Here is a 7,453-nt window from a genome sequence, read left to right as displayed (position 1 = left end):
AAGAGCAATTATTCATTTATTGAATTCAGCTAACTGAACAAAGAAAAAATAAACAGCTACACATGTATTTAATTATTGAGTATCATGATGAAAACGAAGGGGGAGATACTCAATAATTAAGTAGGAGGTCTTCTCTCTTTACCACACTGTTCGAGACCTACGCCTACTTCTCCCACCATGTATAGACTTCTATCAACACCATTCTTCGAATAAAAAACTCGTGCTACAATGTATGTGGTTTTAGCTTTACCGAGATGTCATTTTCCGAACAATAATGTCTCATTTCTCCCTCGACAGCGATTCACCGACACACACCCCGACGATATTCTTTGCACTTGCATTAAAACAAAGCCTCGACTATGTGGACGCGCGCGCACCCCTTACCGTATTCCGTTTTCCTCCAAAATTACCCACAACAACAAGAAAACGTCATCACTAGTTGCAGAAACAAATCAAAGAAATATCGATCAATCGGTTATGGGCAACTATCAACTATCTCCCGTAGGGTCTGATATCGAGAGATCATAATTCAAATCACGTGGGAGGTTTTGCATAACTTTCATGTTATCCATAAGAAAGTTGCAGAAATAATTTATAGGACGGTTAATAAATTGACTTTCAGCAAGCTTCCACGACTCATTTTCTTCTGGTTTTTGTTATTTATCCCAGAATGTTCAATGTGTGGTTGTATAGCACTAAAAACGTCATGTCCAGCGTGTTGCCAAATAACAAGGTCTAGGAAAATAAGAGACATGGGCGTGGCATGGTGTCGCTTGACATAATATACTGTGTATAGGTACCGGTTTATGACGGTTTATTGGGACCCATGATTTCGTACACGGCGTCATATGAAATTAGTAGTGGAAGCTGGTTGCTCTTGAAATCGGGAAATATGGAAGTTTTGTCCAAAAATTTGTTTCCATAAACCGCAAATAGTTGCTACAGTTCGTGGACGGATGAGATTAGCAGTTTTGTCGCTCTAACATGTAATCGCACTAGTATTTGACAAAACATTCGAACAAGAGGGGGGAAAGAGCTAGAAAAATGGTAAATTAAACTCTGAAAATGTTGACTGGGATCATAGCCTGAGGCCCATGGCCCTTCAGATGAACCCAGAAAAAGAACTACCTCTTTCTCAAATTGGATTTTTATCTCGTGTAAGTTTTACGGGAGAGAGTGATCAATTAATTTGTATGCCATCGTGATAAAGAGCTTAATTATTGGGTGTTTACAGTTCCTGGATCCTCACGACATCATAAACATCTCGGAGCCAGACCCAGTTGCTTATTATAATTCTTCTGGGGGTCTGATAGCTTAATTCCAAGAAATTCTTGGTAAAACATTCGGTATCAATCTTTGAGCGTGTCACTAACACTAACAACATCCTTTTACTAAGTTTGGAGTGGTTTATGCATATTAATCTATGGGAGAGGTTTAGAAAAGATGGTAATCGTATAAGCCGATCTCATCACATGATGTTAAAGGTGTTATATTTTTGTCATGATCATGAAAGATTTTCCTGGTTCGTAAGATTACCACAAACATCTAATATTAACCAATAACCAAATGTTACTAATTTATCAACAAAACACTTGGAGGTAAAGGTTGGTATATGGAGCATTTTCTTATTTGGAGATGGAGGGGTTTTCCCTTTATTTTTTTCTCCCAGTGAATGAACAAGGAGCCAAAGCTGAAATATAGACACGAAATGGGGCAAAGAAGAAAGGGAGAAAATGACAGATTACCTAAACCTGTATTAAGAAAAAAGGGAAGAAATTAAAATGGTTATACTCTCGCTTAAATGCTGACTGTAAATGTGCTTGCTGAGTCAAAATAAGCTTTAGCCTTGGGGTTCTTGCAAGAAAACGAGAACTCCACCTTTGAAAGCTTCAATTTTTATATTTTAAAAGTATTTTTTAAAAAATTTAAATTTATTTTTTATATAAAATTAATATTTTTTTTGTATTTTCATATCATTTTGATGTGCTAATGTTAAAAAGAATTTTAAAAAATAAAAAATATATTATTTTTTTAATCTTTAGATTTGATTTCTATTCACTTGATTGCTATTTTTTATTTTAAGTGATTTATAAAATAGATTTATTTTTATGATTTCATCTTCTAATTTTTTTATATCAAATTTGATTATTATTCTTTTAATTACTAATTTTATGTTATGACAAGATTTTTAGATTGATTTTTTTTTCAAATTTATCCTTTAATATTAAATTGGTTAGGAATGGACATTCTTCATTAAGCTCAGATACGAGGTTTCATGGGTTATAATTTTAAAATATTAACTCAAATTTATGAGATTCACCTAGGTTTTTATTATTTTTCATGTTGTTAAATTAGGGCTATCTTTTTTATTTTATTAAATTAACCGAACTTTATCTTTTACTTCTTTCATGTTATTTTGAAATATTATCCTAGCTTCACCTTAACATTTTTCTTCTTCTTAAAATTTGTCCCAGCCCGCAGTGTTATGTCAATCGTAGATGTAGTTTTACTAGAATCACTTTTTTAATCCTTTTTTTAATTATGTGTTTATTCTCCTTTAATATATGATCCATTATAATTAGACTATCTAATTTGTTTCATTATGGGTTCCATGATTTTATCACTATCTAATATCTAATATCATGAGTTTCACAGGTTAATTATGGTTGGCCCAAGTCAACTTGATGTGTCGAGGTGTCAATATATTTTTTTGAAAAATATTTTGTCCAATGTATCACCATTTAAGTATTTTATAAGTGTTTCAGCCAACATGTATTGAATTTCTTACTTCCTAATTTTTTTATAATTTTTAAAATATTAAGAAAAAATCTAGCAACTATATAATGCAGGTCAAGAAACTAGTATTTCCTAAAGTTTTTTGGTGTTGTTTAGTAGTAGAACCAAATAAGGTAATATTGTTGAAATCATGAGGCATTGATTACAACTGTTGTAACCCATTTTTGGGTCCCCCACAAAATATATATATAAAAATATATATATAGCCAAAGGAGGTTAAGAAAAAATAACAGGAGGCAGGAGCGCTCAGAAAATTGTCGGAAAATTGGTCAATGAGGTTAAAAATACAAAGATTGGATTTTTGACAGTATATTCTTGAAGGAGGAGAGCCCTGTTGAGAAGAAAAATTTGAAATTTGAGGAGAAAAGCCCAAATTTGGATGTTTTTGGATTTAATTGGATTTTTAAATGATTTTATAGGGGATTTGATTGCAAGAAAAATTGATTTTTAAGTCAATTTGGGCTTTAATTGGAAGAAATTTAAGTTCTGGGGCCAAAATATATTTTTTAGGAATTTATTAAGTCAAATCAGGGGCTTAATTGCATAAATATTGAAGTTTAAGGGCCAATTAGGGACTTAATTGAAGAAATCCGAAACCAAGGACCAAATTGGAAAAGGCGCGTAAGTATAGGGGCTGCAATTAACGAAATCAGGGGTCTAATTGAAGAAATTGGAAGTTTATTGATCAATTAAGGGCTCAATTGCATAATTCAGAGGCCAAGAACCAAAGTGAAAAACACGGCCAAATATAGGGACGGGGTTCGAATTCGGCAGGGATGCAATTGAAGGGACAAAAGATGATTGAGGGCTGATTTGGACTTTGGCGCGTTCTGGCGCCACATTTAAATGAAACGGCGCGTTTTCTCCAAAACGACACCGTTTCATATATTAAAAAAAAAAAAGGAAAGAGCAGAACGGTGTCGTTTTGAACGACACTGTTCATCTTTCTTCTTCCCCCCCGAACAGGCAGCGGGGAAGAAGGAAAAAGGTTGCTTTTTTTTGAATTTTTTGGCCGGCCTCTCTCTCTCTCGCCTGGAGCCCACCGACCGAACACAATGGCCGACCACCCACCGCGCACCACCCACCGAACCTTGGCAGTTGCGCCCAATGCCCGACCAGCCGACTACTCCCATGAGAGCTGTAAAATGCAGCACCCTTAGCCTCTATAAATAGAGCCCAAGGACTGAGAGAGGGAAAAACGGGGGGAAGAAAAAAAAACAGAGAAGAAGAAGAGGGAAAGAAACCGAAAGGAAGGAGGAGGAAGAGACGAAAGAGAGAGAACGGAGAGAAGAAAGTGAAAAAAAAAAAGGAAGGGAACACAAAAGGGAAGAACCGAAGAGAGAAAGGAAAAACTAAAAAAAACAGCAGCAGAAGAAGAGGGAAGGAAGCAGAGGAGAAGGAAAGAGGAAGAATCCCTCTCTCCGCCGCTTGAGACAGCAGCGCCGCTGTTTGGAGTCGCCGCCGGCCTCCACCGCCGCACCGCCAGAAACGCAGCAGGACGCCACCCCTCCTGCGCCAGGTAACTCTTCTCCACCTTCACTCTTGTGTTTTTTTTTTCCTTCTCTGCATGCAGAACGAATAGCGTTCTGCATGCAGGGGTGGGGGGAAAATAATTCCCCCCGCCCGTTTTGTTTGCTGGGCCAGGCGGATCCTGGCCCAGCCCTGCCTTCTGGGCCGGGCCTGGCCCAGAAGGGAATATTAGGTTTTTTGGGCCGAAATCGGCCCAATACATTTTGGGCCAAAATCGGCCCAACACTTGGGGCTGAGACCGGCCCAGCCCAGTTGGATGGGCCGGCCCAGCCCGATTTAATATTATATATTATATATATATATTATATTTTGTATTATTTATATATATATATATATATATATATATGAAAAAAATTTTAAGAAAATTCTGTAAAAATTATTAAAAAAATATATGATTTTCTGTAATTTTATTACTGTATTTTGATAATATCGGTTTGTATTTTTATACTGTAAAGATACAAATCCGGTATTAAAATACCTGGTTTTCAGCAAAGCGTCAAAGATTTTCAAAATAAAAAATGTCTTTTGCTTTCAAAAATTTCCTAAATATCTTTAAAAATATTTTTGATTTTTCTGCATATTTTTATCAAAGTGGATTAATATTTGGTTGTATTTTTATACCGTAAGAATACCAACCCAGTATTAAAATACCCGATTTGCGTCAAAACATCAAAAAAAATATACATAATTAAAAAATGTTTTTGTTTTAAAATACGGCCTAGTCTCTCCAATATATATATAAAAATATCATAACATCATATTTTCACACAACAAAAGAAAATTTTCAAAAACAATATATGTTTTAGCATGCATTTTGGCTTTAATAACCAGTTTATTCAAGCCATGAGAATTAGGCCAATATTTCAAAAATTCTAAAAAATCTCTTTGTTTTATTTTCAGATATGGGATTATGAATTTATACACAATGTTTTCCTGATATTAAATATGTTTTTTTATATATAGACATTAGAACGGTTAGGTTTTACCCGATAAGATAAGGACCTCCTTATTGAGGAGGACTTTTCTTGAACCATAGATGGACCAACAACTAGGAAACACAACGGGACCTTGATTTTATCAGACAAATAAACAGAGCAGCTTACCTTAGGTAGGGCGTATTTGGGATGCTAATACCTTCCCTTTACGCAACCAGTCCCCGTGCCCGATCTCTGAGACCAGTTAGGGTTCCTAGTGACCAAAATACTAGGTGGCGACTCCCACACCAATTTTTTCATTGTTAAGAGACAAAGAACTCCTTGTCTCCCCATATTTACCTGATATATATACCCCCCATTACACACCCTAAGGGTGGACGATCGCCGCGACGTCGCGCACTCCGCGACAGAATGGCGACTCCACTGGGGACCTTGTGGACTAAGCTTTGTTTTTGTCTGATTTATTTGTGTTTTCATGCGTTATTGTTAATTTACCTTTCCTTTGGTTATCTGCTTATATGCTTTAAATATTTTTATGCAATATTGTTCATGCATTTGTATAGAACTGTTTCATGCATTTATATAGAACTGTCACATGCATCACATACTTTATTTTTGAGAGCACACACAAACTTTAAGTTAAGTGGGGGACTAGCAGCTTACCTTACGACTTTTAGTCAAGGTTTAAGTTTGCGTAAACCCCAACTCTTCGCTGAGTGCTTAGACTGGTAATGGTTGGTACATGTGCCATCTCATTGCCTACAAGCCCCCATATTGCCTCCACGAGGGCAATCACTGGGACAACAAGAGACCCTTTTTAGAGACTGAATAGCCAACCTACCCTCGTCAAGCATAAAAGATTTAGAACCAGCTATAGGGTGTATGCTCCACAAAATACATTTTGCATAAAACAATCTAAACCATAAAGCATTTGGTTTTCAGGTATTTTGAAACGATAAGATGGCCATCATTACCAAATTTTCTACTGTGGAATATGGGCAGAATTCTGAATTGTCACAACTATCAGAAGGAGACTGCTTTAGATATGATGCAAGGAAGCTTCCAGTAGTCAAAGACCTGAATTGCGTAGCATATGAAATGAAGAAAATATTGGGCCATAGTCAGAACATTGATGAGGCAGCATTTTTCGGGAAGTATGGGCGATTGTTAGAAATTGCAAAGATAGAAGTATTGAACCCAGCAATCAAAGCCTTGATTAATTTTTGGGATCCCAATTACAGATGCTTTTCCTTTGGAAATGTGGATTTGTGTCCCACTATAGAGGAGTATGGAATGTTGATGGAGTTTCCCAAACACCTACACCGGGTTTACTTTCCTTTGAGAAATGACAAGGTGATTCCTGAGTTGTCGAAATTATTGAAGATTCCACATCTGAGCAGATTTTTAGAGAAGAATGGCAGCGGTTTAAAGTGGAAATTTTTGGAAGTTGAATTAGAAAGAAAAAAAGAGCAATACGTCTCAGTGCTGGAAAGAGACAAGTTAATCGCTCTGGGGATCTATGGTCTTGTGTTGTTTCCAAGCTTAAAAGGGGTTATAAGTCTAGAAGCTGCTGCTGCATTCGTGGAATATGAAAATACTCATGTCAACCCTACAACTACCATATTAGCTGAAACTTTGCTGACCCTCAACCATTTTAGAAAGACGGGGAAAGGCACAGAAGATGTTGTACTCAGTTATTATACATCTGGATGGTGAGCCATGTTGAAACCAAGAAGCCGATCTTTAATAATTTTTGGTGGTTTAACCAAAAACCCTTGAAGATAGTGGAGGAAGAAGAATGGGGAATCCTGGGTGATCAAGGTTGGATGGAAAAACTGCAAAAGTTACCTAATAGCAGCTTTAGTTGGAAGGCCCCTTAGGTTAAATCAATTGATGTCATAGTAAGTTGTGGACAAAAATGTTGGGTACCTTTAATTGGGATCACAGGTTATGTCAGCTACGCTTCGGCTCTGGTGATAAGACAGTTAGGTGGCATACAACACATCCCAAGAACTGTGGGACTTGCTGAATTTTTCAGGTTTTTCAAGGATCAATCCGCGAGAGAAGTTCTTGAAACCATCAAACAAGATTGGTGCCATTTGACTATGATTCAAAAGGAGTCAGAAAGTTTGAGAGACCCGAGCTCAAGTGAAGGATATGAAAAGTGGAGGAATTTGACCCCGATTGTCGCT

This window comes from Populus nigra, chromosome 5 (genome assembly GCF_951802175.1).
Source record: "Populus nigra chromosome 5, ddPopNigr1.1, whole genome shotgun sequence".
NCBI classification, from domain to species: Eukaryota; Viridiplantae; Streptophyta; class Magnoliopsida; order Malpighiales; family Salicaceae; genus Populus; species Populus nigra.
This window is presented reverse-complemented; position numbering follows the sequence as displayed.